At 35.1% G+C, this 16,281-nt stretch overlaps 1 protein-coding gene across 6 annotated transcripts in view; it reads right to left on the bottom strand.

The window, feature by feature from the left end:
- Upf2 (UPF2 regulator of nonsense mediated mRNA decay) overlaps window positions 1-16,281 on the bottom strand; it is a 113,643-nt gene that overhangs the window by 55,985 nt on the left and 41,377 nt on the right. The window lies entirely within an intron of this gene.

The following is a 16,281-nucleotide window of genomic DNA, read 5'->3' as shown; positions in this document are numbered from 1 at the left end:
ATAATTATCCCCAAGTCCACACACTGACATATTTAGACAATCAATGGCAAAATGTGGCACACATGTTTCACCTCTTCTGCTGTCTGAGCACTCTCACATCAAACATGGATGCAGCTCCAAAATACTGCTTAACTCAATACTCTAGGCAGCCCCTACTAATCAGAATCAACATACAAGCTAAACCTTAATTTTCCCTTCTTGCCAGATATTATTTTATAAAATTTGATTATTCAATAATTCAACACTCAACAGATCAGAGGCTGAAGATGAGAAACAGTGACAAACTAACAAAGGTAACAACACTGACAGCAGCAAGATAGCTGACAGAGAGAAAGAAAGCTAAAAACTGCAAATTGTAGACACACAAGCTAAAACTATGACAGCCTGAAGCCAATTAGAACAGAAACACATAATCCTGCAAGTCTTAATTATCCCCAAATATGTCCCTATACAATACTGCATGAAAAAAGTTTAACACAGCAGAAGATTACATATCATGAAAGGCTTAGAATTATATCTGCAAAACTTCCAGCATAAACATACTGACCTTGAGACACAAGGGGCACAGTGAAGGAATAATGGAGACATGTTTGAAAGTGGGGTTAAGGGGAAGGGAGCTGATTAAACTCATGCCTAAAATCCTCAAAAACTTTGTGTTCCTCTTCGACTGTTTTAATTTCTTTAAAAATTATCATTTTGGGGCTGGGGATGTGGCTCAAGCGGTAGCGCGCTCGCCTGGCATGCGTGCGGCCCGGGTTCGATCCTCAGCACCACGTACAAACAAAGATGTTGTGTCCGCCGAAAAACTAAAAATAAATAAATTCTCTCTCTCCTTCTCCTCTCTCTTTAAAAAAAAAAAAATTATCATTTTTTTTTTTTTTAGTTCTTACAAATATGCTAGGCCCAGTCCCAGGCATCTTATAGGTGCTATTCAACTTGTTAATCCAATTAAGTACCCTGAGGTGAATATTATAATCATTTCAGAAATTAGGGAATAGATCTCAGATAAGTCAATATGGTAGCTATATAGTGGTACCTTAATTTTTTTAAATGAATTTCATTCCTCTTCAAAGAAACAGTGAAAACTATAACCATTATATAAAGATTCAAAATCTTTCAAATCAGAATATATACTGTTAAACTTTACACGTTTATTTAAAATATTTAAGCTTTATCCATTAAAGGTTAAGCTTATTTTGCAGGAAAAATGTACATAGCATGGGTCATTATTACTACTCAATGATATTGCAAAAATATAGTATTACTCTAAGATACTTGGATAAATATGTAATGATTTCCCTGATGTTGCTAATGTTTAAAAGAAAAAAAAATAAGACTGCGGCAAATGACCATTCAATTTTCTTACATAACAAATGAATTTATACTAATTTCAAATTTGTAAATCTTCATTAAAATATTAGGTTATTTTTTTCCATATCTATTGTAAAAACAAATAAAGTATTCTTTTTTAATTCATAATCAACTGACAAATTCAAATATTGGGCTTTAAACCTACGCCTCAGTTCTACCACTTCCTGTTATTACAACCACAGGTAAAGACACAAGAGCTGAAGTCCTTGGACACTAAGTGCTAAGGAATTAGGAGGGCCAGATTCCAATTCCACCACAAATAGTACTTTTGCGATCTGATGGGCTGATATGATACCTCTTTTCCTATTCTCTCCTTGTTCACTGCACACAAACCCCTCACTAATCCTCTCACTCAGAGCCTCAGCCTGGTCCTTCCCTTTGGCTGAAATATGCTTTCCCCAAACTGTATCCTCCCTCACTCAGCACAAGTCACCTCAATGAGAACCATTCTGAACACTCTGCAAATGAATCTGCAAATCTACTCTCCCTTTTATATTCCAAATCCCTTTCCTCTAGACTACTGTTTTCTTAAAAAGAGAATTTGCCATTTTATAATATAGTGTTTACTTATTGTTAATGTTATGTTTCTCTTGTCATTCCTCCCTACTAGAATGTAAGTTTCTTGGTGACAGTTTATCAGCACTCAAAATAGTGCCTGGAACAAAGTAGGGGCACCATACATACATTTGTTGTACAATGGAATGTCTCTGATATCTCACTATTCAGTATATTGTTATTAGTATTTAATCTAGGATATTTTCCCCATATTAAAGAAGTACAATCTCATTTTTATAAAAATAATAATAAATGACATAGCCATACGACACCTTGGTATTTGTCCTAAAAAATTCATCATAATACTATGCATGCCCATGTTTACAGCAGCAAAATTCATAGTAGCCAAACTATGGAACCAGCCTGGGTATCCACTGATGGATAAATGGATAAAGAAAATGTGGTAAATATACATAACGGAGTTTCACTCAGTTATAAAGAAAAATGAAAAAAATAATAAAATAAGAATTTTGGAGGGAAAAAAGAGAAATGAAATTATGTCCTTTGCAGAAAAATGTATGGAACTAGAGAGCATCATGTTAAGTGAAATAAGCCAAACTGAGAAGGTCAAGGGACATATGTTTTATATGTGGAAGCTAGAGAAGAAAAAGGAAAAGAAGATAGGGTAGGGATCTCATGAAAAAAAGAAAATAAGCAGAAGAAAGGAATCAGAGATGGGAGACAGGGAGGGAAAGGAGAGAGAGATGCTGTAGAGTGATGTTGGCCAAATATATATATATATATATATATATATATATATATATAAAATATTGTTATATTCTTTGCATATACAAATATAACAAAAAATACCATCATTATGTATAACTATTATGCATCAATAAAAATATGAAGAGTGGGGCTGGGGTTGTGGCTCAGTGGTAGAGCATTTGCCTAGCATGTGGAGGCCCTGGGTTTGAGTCTCGGCACCACATATAAATAAAATAAAGGTCCATTTACAACTAAAATAAATATATATAAAAAATATAAAGAGAAAAAAAGAGTAAATGTTATATAATTTTGTATTTTATCAAACAAAAGCTAATTTACCAAATGTTCCTTTTAAACAATTGATTGGATATTCATATAGCTTCGTATTTTCCCAACTGGTGTAACATATATTGCTTCCCATGTTAAAGTATTTGTCCATTCCTAAGATAAATCTTTGATCACACCAGATTTTTATTTTAAAATATACTAAAATTTTAGTTGCTAGTGTTCTATAATTTTTCTATCAACAGTCAAAAATGAGATTGGTCAATACTTTTAATTCCTTGCTCCTTTTTGTTAAGATTTTTGTCTATTTCTTCACACATTAAATGTCAAGTGTTCTTTTCTATGCTCTGGAACTAACAATGTAACAAAGAAAATTCTTGCTCCATGGGACTTAAAGAACAATAAACCTAAAGCTATGGAGTCTAAAATGAAATTAACTGACAACTTTTTATATTTTATTTGACAATCATTTATCTATGGGGGTATTCTTGTCTTGAATCCATTCTAGAAGTTCATTATCTTTTTTCAAAAAATTATATTTCACTGAGATTTTAAAGTGCTTTTAAATATGGCTAGCATATCATCTGCTCATTTCTTTAAAAGTTTAGTGTTCTTTTTCTTCATAATATATTTTCTAGATGCTTCTGTATTTGGATTTTTCTAAGAATCAGCTCTTAAATTTCCAAAACAAAATTTCAATTTGGTTGTCTTTTTTCACTGTATTATTTTTAACTAAGTTTGAGATCATAACACTTGGCATCAAAAATTCTTACACTTCTGGGCATGGTGGCGCATGCCTGTAATCCCAGTGGCCCAAGAGGCTGAGGCAGGAGGATTGCAAGTTTAAAGCCAGCCTAAGCAATTTAGCAAGGCCCAATGCAACTTAGAGAGAACCTGTCTCAAAAAATAAAAAAGGATGGGGATGTGGTTCAGTGGTTAAGTGCTCCTGGGTTCAATCCTAGTACCACACTCTCTCTCTCTCTCTCACACACCCACACCACACACACACACACAAAAACTTAAACTATGTAATTTCCTTATTCTATTCCTTGATCTGTTACTTATACTTTACTTCATTTTTAAAAAACTTCCCCTTCTAATTAGCCCAGTATATACTGCAAGCTTTTTCCTAACCCCAAAGAAAGGTGGGCAGTTATAACCACCCAGTTTCAAGGAAAACAGTTTGTGCTCTCTGTTCAAGCACAGTTAGCAAATTATAATGACACAGGTAAGAGATTTAAGCTTTAATAGGGATTTTTTAAATGTTTAAGAAAATAACCCTACTGTTATGTATAATGCACTAATAAAAACATTAAAAAATATATTAAGGATTCTCAAGAATAGCTTAAGTCTTTAAAGCCTTGCATATAGCTAGTTATCCTAGTTTTTCTTTCAGAATTAGTCATGTGGAAGCAAAGTCAGATATTTTATTTTCTCAGAATACTCTATAAAATGGATAGTTGATACTAAATTTCACCCAGCCCTATTTAAATCTTCAAGTTCTGTGACTACTCGCTCATTACTTTACAAAATAAACTCCCTTGTGTTATAAATAAAACATACATGTTATTCTTACTCAGTGCTAGTAACAAGCTAAATAGATTTTACTTGAGTTTCCTGAAAAGGAAATGGAAAATAAAGTTGGATCTTTCTTTTGAAAACTGTATTCTATAAAAGAGTGATGAGTATTTTTACCAAGAGTTAACAGTGAACCACAAAGAATTTTTTCCCTTAAACAACAATAAAACCTTATTTATATCTTCAAGGTCTCTGAACAACACCTTTATTTTTTTTTATTGGTTGTTCAAAACATTACAAAGCTCTTGACATATCATATTTCATACATTTGATTCAAGTGGGTTATGAACTCCCATTTTTACCCCGTATACAGATTGCAGAATCACATCGGTTACACATCCACGTTTTTACATATTGCCATACTAGTGACTGTTGTATTCTGCTACCTTTCCTATCCTCTACTATCCCCCCTCTCCTCCCCTCCCATCTTCTCTCTCTACCCCATCTATGGGTAATTCATTTCTCTCCCTTGTTTTTTATTTTTCCCTTTCCCCTCATATCCTCTTATATGTAATTTTGAACAACACCTTTATGTAGCCTACCAACTGTGAATTATTATCAAGTTAGTAAACACTCATTCACTAACCACAAATAACAAAAATAACATGAACATGCACGTACACGTACACACTTTTGTTACTTGAGGGGAGGGTGTTTACAGGTTTTTATCTGCTAATCAACTGGCTTTCTAAAAAAAAAAAATATATCTAGCCTTATTCATCTTTAAAAATTAAAGGATTTGATTGTTGAAAGCCATTAATTGTATTTCTATGCTCAAAAATGCCCAGGGAAAAAATGATCATAAAAAAAAAATATTGTTAAAACTGAATTAAAAAATACGAAGAATTCTCTTCATAGGAAATACCAAAATAGATGATTCTATATAGACAAGATAAAATAAAAGATGGGGTTAATTGACTCTGAAATCAACAACCAAATACCACTGTTGATTTTTCACAATACTGCTTATCCCAATGTAACAGTGCCATCAAGTGGTAGGTATAACATATTAACAGACTTAAAAAACATTTTTTCAGTTTCAGATTTCAGGATGAAGGAGATCCAACTGCAACACAAAACTGCTGGCAAACTCTCCTAAAGGGTGGATGAGAAAAAGCTGTCCAAGAATCTAGTGTGGCATTTCACATTTGAAGGTATTCTGTTATTATTCATCTATGGAGATTCTGGACATCACCACCAACACTTGGCTAAATCCACCGATTTCCAAGTCACTAAAAACAATGGGGGCATATCTACTTAAAATAAAGAAAAAAGAGATTCCTATGTAACATTCCCTGATTCTGGTTGACTTTAAAAATCAAAATCTGGGGCTGAGGATACAGTTCAGTAGGTAAAGTGTTTGCCTCGCATGCACAAGGCCCTGGGTTTAATCCCCAGAACCACCAAAAAAAAAAAAAAATTAAAATCAAAATCTGGCCAGGTGCAGAGGCACATGCCTATAAGCCCAGCAGCTTGGGAGGCTGAGTCAGGAGGATCATGAGTTCAAAGTCAACCTCAGCAAAAGTAAGGCACTAAGCAACTCAGTGAGACCCTGTCTCTAATAAAAATACAAAATAGGGCTGGGATATGGCTCAGTGGTCAAGTGCCCCTGAATTCAAATACCCAGTACCAAAAAAAAAAAAAAAAAAAATGACTTGGGTAAGAAAGCTTTGGGGTGCTGGAAATGTTCTGTATCTTGATCTGGGTAGCTGACATGTGTACTAAAGAAGTAAACATTTTGGGGCTGGGGATGCGGCTCAAGCGGTAACACGCTCGCCTGGCATGCGCAGGGTGCTGGGTTCGATCCTCAGCACCACATAAAAATAAAGATGTTGAGTCCACCGAAAACTGAAAAATAAATATTAAAAAATTCTCTCTTATCTCTCTCTTTAAAAAAAAAGTAAACATTTTATTTAAAATTTCAATTAGATTTGCATATATGGCTGTTACAAATTCCTTATAAAATGATATGCAAATATCTAATTAAGGAGATTTCTAGATTTTATTTCTATGAACTCCTTTAAATTTATAAGCTAAGAAATATGTGACAGCCTTTTGATATTTTTTTGACCACTATTTAATTAATGAAGGAAGAATACACTGAAAGTTAAAACACTGCTTCAGATCATAAATTTAAGAATTGCAAAGATGAACTACATCAAATTTTTTAAAAACTGGGCTGAAACTTATACCTCCAAGAAAGTAAAAAGACAAGGATGAGAGAAAATATTTCCAAATTATACATCCGATAAAGGATGTGTGCCCAGAATATACAGAAATTAATAAGTCATTAGTAAAAAGATAAATACAATTAAAGGAGGAAGAGAAATGAGGAGGAAAGACTAGAACTGACATTTTCCCAAAGATAAGCATACGAAAAAAGTACAACATCACTAGCCTTTAGGGAAATACAACATCAAAAGCACAACTTTGAACACACCAGCTAGGATGGCTATAATCTAAAAATGGACACTAACAAGTGTGGACAAGGATGTAGAGAAATTAGAAACACATTGCTATTGCCAGTGGGAACATAAAATGATACCACCACTATGAAAACCAGTTTGGCAGTTACTCAAAATACTCAACACAGAATTACTATATGATGCAGCACTTCCACCCCTAGGTATATTCCCCAAAGAACCCAAAACAGATATCTACAAAGACTTGCCTGTGAATAGTTACAAGATCATTACTCCTAAGAGGCAGAAAGTAAAAACAATCAAATATTTATCAACTGACAAATGAATACGTAAAAAGTAGTATATCCACACAATGAAATACTAGTCATAAGTGAAAAAAGTCAGGCACAAAAAGCCTCATATTTTATGATTCCCATTTATATGAAATGTTCAGAATAGGCAAATCTATAGACATAAAGCTGATTCATGGCTAGTCAGAGATGGGGATGGAGGTGGGGGACAGACAAGAAACAGAATGGAATTACCTGCTAGGATATGTTTCTTTCAAGGGTACAAAAATGTTTCTATTTAGATAATGGTTATGGTTATATACATTTAGAACACTGAACTGCATACTTTAAATGGGTGAATTACGGGCTAGGGATGTAGCTCAAGCAGTAGCACGCTCGCCTGGCATGCGTGCGGCCCGGGTTCGATCCTCAGCACCACATACAAACAAAGATGTTGTATCCGCCGAAAACTAAAAAAAAAATAAATATTAAAAAATTCTCTCTCTCTCTTTAAAAAAAAAATGGGTGAATTACATCTCAATAGAGCTGTGTTTTAAAAAAGGAACAGTAAAGAACCTCAAAAGAGTTATCTAGTTTCATATTTCCTAAACCAAACTATACAAACTAAGTAAAATTGCTAGATTCTCAAACCACAATCTGTATACAACCTATGGAGCTTCATAACTATTAAATAATCCATTCTGGTTTTGATACTGTATTTTCTGGTCATCTGAGGGTAGACAGATAAAGAAGGAAATCCTGGCCAAAGAAAAGAATAAAAACACTTAACAGGATTCATGTCCTTTAGAAAGTATGGGAGAACAAAATGTCACAGAAAGAGGGAGGCTCATCTGCTTGAGGCCCAAAGTGTCTAGATGGGTAAGGGTAGCTAGTCAGGCTAGGTAAGGGAGGGAAGCTAAAAGAAGGTGACAGAAAGTATATCTTTGCCCCTTCCCCCCTCCTCCCTTTTTTTTTTTTTTTTGGTGGTGGTGGTGGTGCTGAGGATTGAACCCAGGGCCATGTGCATGCACTTTATCAACTGAGCTACAGCCCCAGTGTGCCCCTTTTTCCCTCATAGACGTCAAATATGATCCTACCTCCAGAAGGCTAAGAGTAACTTGCTATCTCTAATAACTCTTAACCCAGTACAACATAATACTCTACTGGCTCTAGGTGCAACCCTCTTTGCTCCTCTTATTACTCCTCTTGTGAGCTATCAGCCATCTCTTTTATTCAAAGGATAGAGAAAGGTTTAAGAATTCAGGAGCAGGAAAAAGGAGAAACAAACAAAAGGTTTAGTGGCACTTGATTACTATCTATTTCAGTATCTCTAGGGACCAGGCCATCTTCCTGAGGAACAAATCTTTGAAAAAGTGTAGAAAGATGTCTAGAGGTTAAGGACAAAAGAAGACCTTCAAAATGAAAGGCTATTCTGATTAATGAAAACATAACAGGTCAACTAGGAACCACAATCTGGTTTAACACTCTTCTCAATTACTCCATCTTGTGGATCTGTAAACAAAGGCAAAACACAGACTAAAGGAACTTTAAAGAGATTGAGACAGTTTTATTCAAACAATGAAAAGACTGGTAATACAGGAAATGCATAAAAATTGGAAATCTAGAGGCTTGGGGTTATGGCTCAGCAGAAGAGTGCTCCCCTTAGCACATGCAAAGTCCTCAGAAGCACATAAAAATAAATAAATAAAATTAAGGTACTGTGTCCAACTACAACTAAAAAATAAATATTTTTAAAAAATTGGAAATCTACTCATACAAATTTGATACAACTGACTGAAATTCATATAAATATAAAAATGCAAGTAAAGAGTAACAAAGCTACAAATACATCTTTCAACAGACTGTTCCCTACCAGTGAAACCATAAAGAACATTTTTGTTGTTTTCACAAGGTTAACAACTAGAGAAATAAAACTGTAATGACTGAAAAGAAATCCCTATGAGCATTTCTCCTGCAAAGGCCATAGTGCTAACCATTGTTCCTTCCATGTTTCCCTGTATTTATGCTATCCTGATCAATGAGCTAAGAGTACCATTTCTTGTCTAGTCTGAGTTCACACACACTCTTCCCATTTGACCCTGGGAACCATGGCAGTGAGATGAAAGCCGTCTGGACCCTTGAATCACCCCTTAGAAGTGTTAGTATTTCATAGGTTTGTTACCTCAGCAAAGTTTAGCCTATTCCTAATTCATCTATTTCCTCAGGAAAATTGATGTTTCTCATTGAAAAAGCTGAAAAAAGCTTTGTTTTGGTGCAAGAAAACTAGAATGATATTAGTATAAAGAAAAGATGAACTTTGAAAAAATGTATGTAAACAATTTTTGTTTTTGTTGCAGTAATGGGGATTGAACCCCTGTGTGCTACCTGAGATACACCCCCAGATCTTTTTACTTTGAGATGGGGTCTCCCTAAGTTGCCCATGCTGGCCTCAAGCTTGTGATCCAACTCTCTCAGCCTCCCAAGTCACTGGGATTATAAGTGTATGCCACCACATCCACCTTGTAGATCAACAATTTTTTTTATCACTGCATTTCTAAGATAATCTATATCACCGGGGATAGGTGATATAATGATGCTAAAAGCCTGGAGAAAAGTGATCTAATCACTCAAGTACATGAATACTGGAAAACAGACACACAGAGAAACATTTTGAAATGTTAATTTCCAGGTTTAAAACTGCATTTGAAGGTCCAGTATAGACATGACAGTTTGAGACAATTACTTCCCCAATCCCACCCAGACATCATACAAAAGCAAAATGGTGAGGGTGAAGAATTCTGCCAACTTCATTTTCAGCCTCAGATGCATATAATCTATAAACCCAAATACTGCCTAAGTTTAACAGAAGTTGTCAAATCAGTCCAGATTGGAGCAAGGTAAATCAATGGCAGAAGTCACAAGATGAAAGTGTATGGAAATCCAGCCCCAACACAGTAGATCTTGAACAATACCACTATACAGCTTAAATGATAAACAAATTTACACACGACTAAATTTGGTTTAAGAAAGGACAAGACAAAAATCAAACAAAAGCCAAATGAAGAGCTGCAGTAAGAATGAAGAATAAGGAAGAATTCAAGATGACCGGCTAGAGGAAGGCAACATTCCTAATTGCTCTGTGACTCAGGATTCAAGCAGGAGTACTACTTCTCTGTGAGGTGGGTAAAAAAAGGAATTTCACTAAAACTCAATATTGAACAGTGAGAGTTTCAGAGACTCAAAAATTTGAGTCCAAATTTAAACAAAGAAAGACTACAATGCAGCCAAAACAGTTGTGGCAGCAGCAGTAGTGGCACTGATATAAGCACAGAGGAAGAAGAACAGAGAGAGACAGATTTAATATGGAAAATCCTGAGATCAGAAGAGCAACCTGCCTGCCCTTAGTTGATCCAGAAGCTGCACTGTACACTGGTTAAAAAGTGCCCCATGTTTCCCATGGAGAGCTGGGGCAAGAGCCATCTTGAGGCAACCATGCTGTAAGTGTCTGCATAAGAAAATCAAAAGAGCTCAAATAGGGGCTGCAGTTGTAGCTCAGTGGTAGAGCAATTGATTAGCATTTGTGAGGCACTGGGTTCAATCTCAGCACCACATATAAATAAATAAAATATAGGTATAAAAAAACTGGGAGAAAAGAACCCCTAAAAAAAAAAGAAAAGAGCCCAAGTAAACAATCTAATAATGTATCTCAAGGATCTTTGTAAATATAAACAAGATTGATAAGCCCTTAGTCAAACTAACCAAAAGAAAAAGGGAGGAAAAACCAAATTAATAAAATTAGAGACAAAAAAGAAGGACTACAGACATTTCAGAAATCCAGCACATCATTAGAAACTACTTTGAAAGCTTATACTCCAATAAATTGAAAAACCTAGGAGAAATGGATACATTTCTAGACAAGTATGATCTGCAAAAACTGAATCAAGAAGACATAGAAAACATAAATGGACCAAAACATGTAATGAGATACAAGTAGTAATAAAAAGCCTTCCAACAAAACAAAGCCCAGGACCAGACAGATTCTTAGCTGAATTATACCAAACTTTTAAAGAAGAATTATTGCCAATATTCCTCAAATTATTCAATGAAATTGAAAAGGATGAAACACTTCCAAATTCATTCTATGAAGCCAGCATCACAATCACACCAAAACCAGATAAGGATACATCCCAGAAAGCAAACTAGAGATCAATATTCCAGATTAACTTAGTTTCAAAATTTTTTTAATTACATTTTTATTTATATATGACAGGAGAACACATTACAATTCTTATTAAACATATAGAGCACAATTTTTCATATCTCTGATTGTATACAATGTATATTCACACCAATTCGAGTCTTCATACATGTACTTTGGATAATAATGTCCATCACATTCCACCATCATTTCTAACCCCATGCCCCCTCCCTTCCCTTCCCACCCCCTCTGCCCTATCTAGAGTTTCTATTCCTCCCTGCTTCCCAGCTCCTGTTTCAAAAATATTTAATAAAAATTAAGAAATCATGTTCAGCAACATATTAAGATAGTAAACCACAATCAAGTTATTTCTATTCCACAGATGTAAGGATGGTTTAATATATGCAAATCAGTAAATGTAATTCATCACATTAACAGAATAAAGGACAAAAATCACTCAGTAATCTCAATAGATGCAGAAAATGACTTCAACAAAATTTAGCACCCATTCATGACACAAACACCAAAGAAACTAGGGGCAGAAGGAACTTTCCTCAACATCATAAAGGCTATATATGAAAAGCCCAAAGCCAGCTTCATAGTAAATGGGGGAAAACTGAAAGCATTTCCTTTAAAATCTGGGGCAAGTGTTATGATTTGGATGTGAGGTATCCCCCCAAAATGCATGTGACACAATTAAGAAGGTTCTGAGAAGAAATGATTGGATTGTGAGGGTCTTAACCCAATCAGTGATTTAATCCCCTGACAGGGATTAACTGAGTGGTGACTGAAGTGGTAGGGTATGGCTGAAGGAGGTGGGAATTAGGGCCTGGCTTTGGTGTATATATTTGTATCTGAAGAGTGGAATGTCTCTCTCTGCTTCCTGGTCACTGTGATAACGAGCTGCTTCCTCCACCAACCGCTCCTGCTATGATGTTCAGCCTCACCTTGAGCCCCCTGGAATAAAGCCAGCTTTCTATGGATTAAGACCTCTGAAACCATGAGCCCTCAAATAAACTATTCCTCCACTATAGTTGTTCTGGTCAGATCCTTTAGTCACAGCAGTGAAAAAGTGTCAAGGATGTTCACTCTCACCACTCCTATTTAATACAGTGCTAGAAATTCTAGCCAAAGCAATTAGGAAAGGGAAGGAAATAAAAGACATAAAAATAGGAAAAGAAGAAGTCAAATTATCACGCTTGGCAGATGACATAATTCTATATCTAAGAGTTAAAAAACTCCACCAAAAGACTTACAATAAACAAATTTGGAAAAGTAGCAGGTTACAAAATCAACATATAAAAATCAACTGCTTTCCTATATACCAACAATGAATCTGAGAAAGAAATCAAGAAAACAATTTCATTCACAATTGACTCAAAGGAAAAAAAAAAAAAAAAGAACCTAGGACTAAACCTAATCAAGGAGGTGAAAGATCTCTACAATAGAACACAGAAGAAAGAAACTGAAGACAACCTCAGAAGATGGAAAGACCTCCCATGTTCACAGATAGGCAGAATTAATATTATTAAAATGACAATACTACCAAAAGCAATAATATAGCTTCAGTGTAATCCCATCAAAATACCAATGACATTCTTCACAGAAATAGAAAAAATAGTCCTAAAATTCATTTGAAAATAAAAGACCCAGAACAGCCAAAGAAACAATGCTGGAAGCTCACAATACCTGACTTCAAATTATACCACAAAGGTACAGTAACAAAAATTGCATGGTACTGGCATAAAAAGAAACACATAGACCAGTGGTACAGAATAGAAGACACAGAGACAAACCCACACAGAGAGGGTCATGTGATCCTTGACCAAAGGTGCCAAAAACATACATTGGAGAAAAGACAACCTTTTAAACAAATCGTTCTGGGGAAACTGCTTATCCATAAGTAGAAAATGAAACTAGACCCTTATCTCTTACACTGCACAAAAACAAAACAAAACAAAACCTCAAAACAGATGATAGATCTAGGAATTAGACCAGAACTATGTGATTCTTAGAAGAAAATGTAGGGTCAACACTCCAGCTTTTAGACACAGGCAATGATTTTCTCAATAGGACCCCTAAAGCTCAGGAAATATTACCAAGAGTTAATAAATGGGACAGCATCAAATTAAAAAACTTCTGCTCAGCAAAGGAAACAGAAATGTGAAGAAAGAATCCACAGAATGAGAGAAAATCTTTGCTAGCCACTGTTCTGACAGAGGATTAATATCTAGACTATATAAAGGTCTCAAAACACCAAAAAATTAAATAACCCAGTTAAAAAATGGGTGAATGAATGAACACTCCTCAAAGCAGAAATACAAATGGCCAACAAATACATGAAAAAATGTTCAACATCATTAGCAATTAGGGAAATGCCAATCAAAACTACACCAAAGGACTGGGGTGGTGGTTCAGTGGTAGAGTGCTCGCCTAGCATGCATGAGGCACTGGGTTCAATCCTCGGCACCACATAAAAACAAACTATGTATCCACCTAAAAAAAAAAAACCTAAAAGATACATAAATAAATAAATATTAAAAAAAAAAAAAGTCAGCCTCGGCAACAGTGAGGCACTAAGCAACTCTGTAAGACCCTGTCTCTAAACAAAATACAAAATGGAGCTGGGGATGTGGCTTGGTGGTCAAGTGCCCCTAAATTCAATCCTCGGTACGAAAAAAACCTACACTGAGATTTCATCTCTCACTAGTCAGAATGGCAGTCATCAAGAATACAAATAACAAAAAATGCTGAAGAGACTGTAGGGAAAAAAGAAACACTTTTACACTGTTGTGGGACTCTAAATTAGAACAACTGCTATGGAAATCAGTATGGAGGCTCCTCAAAAGACTAGGCTTGGAACCACCATACCTAGAAGCTATACCACACTCCTCAGTATTTACCATAAAGAATTAAAGTCATCTTATTTCAGTGATACATGCAAACCCATGTATACAGCTGCATAATTCACAATAACCAAACTATGGAACCAGCCTTGGTATCTACCCATGGATGAATGGATACAGAAAATGCGGTGTATATATACACAGTGGAGTTATATTCTAACATAAAATAATAAAATTATGGAGGTTGCTGGAAAATGGGTAGAACCAAAGACCATCATGTTAAGCAACACTATTTAAACTCAGAAGGTTACGGGTCATATGTTTTCTCTCATATGTGGAAGCTATAGAGGAAAAAGGAAAAACAACGGTGGTAATGGATCTCTGAAAAATCAAAGAGAGATCAGTAGAAGAAAGGGAATAAGGGAGGCCCAGAGGCAGAGGAGAAATGCTGGGGAGTGATAATGGCCAAATTATATTGTTATATTGTGTACATGTACAAATATGTAACAACAAATCCCATCAATATGTACAACTATAATGTACCAAGAAAAAATGAAGAAATAAAAAAAGGATAAAAAAAACAGTTCTGAAGGGAAGGAGAATGAAGAATAGAGAAATAGCCTCCAAAGCAACAAATATCAGAAGCAATGGTTAAAATTTACCCTTAGAAACATGTTAATAATATAAGCCAGGGAAATCTAACTAATTAGATATGATTAAAAAAAAAGAAGGAGGAAACCAAAACTAGATAACAGAAGTATTTAAAGACATTTAAGAATAAAAATCATGAAAAAGTCCCTAAATTTTTCAATATGAAAACTGAAAGGGCACAGAGAATGACCTAAAATCATCCATGCCAAGACAAATGTACTCTAGGAAAGTTACTGGATTTAGTAAAGAAAAAATTATTGGGGCAATCATATAAATGAACAATGATCAAGTCAATTTTATGGAACAAAGAAACTAAAAACAAAAAAATAGTTTGCTTCAGACGTCATCACAGTAATACCAAATGACAAATTAATATCAGATAATTCCTACAGAGTATTTTTTTTTAAATAATGGAAATGAAAACAACTGATATTTTATTTTTTTTTATATTTATTTATTTTTTTAGTTCTCGGTGGACACAACATCTTTGTTTGTATGTGGTGCTGAGGATCGAACCCGGGCCGCACGCATGACAGGCGAGCGTGCTACCGCTTGAGCCACATCCCCAGCCCCCCTACAGAGTATTTAATGTAAAAATGATCTGAGCTACAGATCCTATAATCAGCCAAGATGTTACTTAAGTAAAAAAGCCATGGAAATATCATTTAAAAAACAAGAAGTCAAGTGATATTTTTTTTCCCAAGAACACTTCTTGTTAAACTATTAGAAGATAAACTTCAGCAAAACCAATAAATACCTGGGTAAACCATAACAAGAGGACTGGCAGGGAGTGTTGAATATTTTAAGCTGTAAAACTAAGTTAAAGATAGGGATAGTGGGGATAGCTCAGTGGTAGAGTATGTGCTAAGGTTGCTTCAGGCCCTGAGTCAATCCACAGCATCAAGCAAAACAAAAATACAACGAAAACTACTGAACCTTAAAGAGAGAAATAGAAGAAGACCTTAGAAGATGGAAAGATATACCCTGCTCATGGATAGGCAGAATTAATATCATTAAAATGGCCATATTACCAAAAGTACTCTATAGGTTTAATGCAATGCCAATCAAAATCCCAATGGCATTCCTCGCAGAAATAGAAAAAGCAATCATAAAATTCATCAGGAAAAATAAGAGACAAGAATAGCTAAAGCAATTCTAAGCAGGAAGAGTGAAACAGGTGGTATAGCAATACCAGATTTTAAACTATACTATAGAGCAATAGTAACAAAAACAGCATGGTACTGGTACCAAAACAGACGGGGAGACCAATGGTACAGAATAGAGGACACAGAGACCAATCCACAAAATTACAACTACCTTATATTAGACAAAGGTGCTAAAAGTATGCAATGGAAAAAGGATAGCATCTTCAACAAATGGTGCTGGGAGAACTGGAA

The sequence above is a fragment of the Marmota monax genome, unplaced genomic scaffold, assembly GCF_021218885.2.
Source record: "Marmota monax isolate L192 unplaced genomic scaffold, Marmota_monax_Labrador192_F-V1.1 WCK01_AAM20220418_F8-fsc00072, whole genome shotgun sequence".
NCBI lineage: Eukaryota > Metazoa > Chordata > Mammalia > Rodentia > Sciuridae > Marmota > Marmota monax.
The sequence above is the reverse complement of the archived record's forward strand: the minus strand, read 5'-3'. Positions and strand labels throughout refer to the sequence as shown.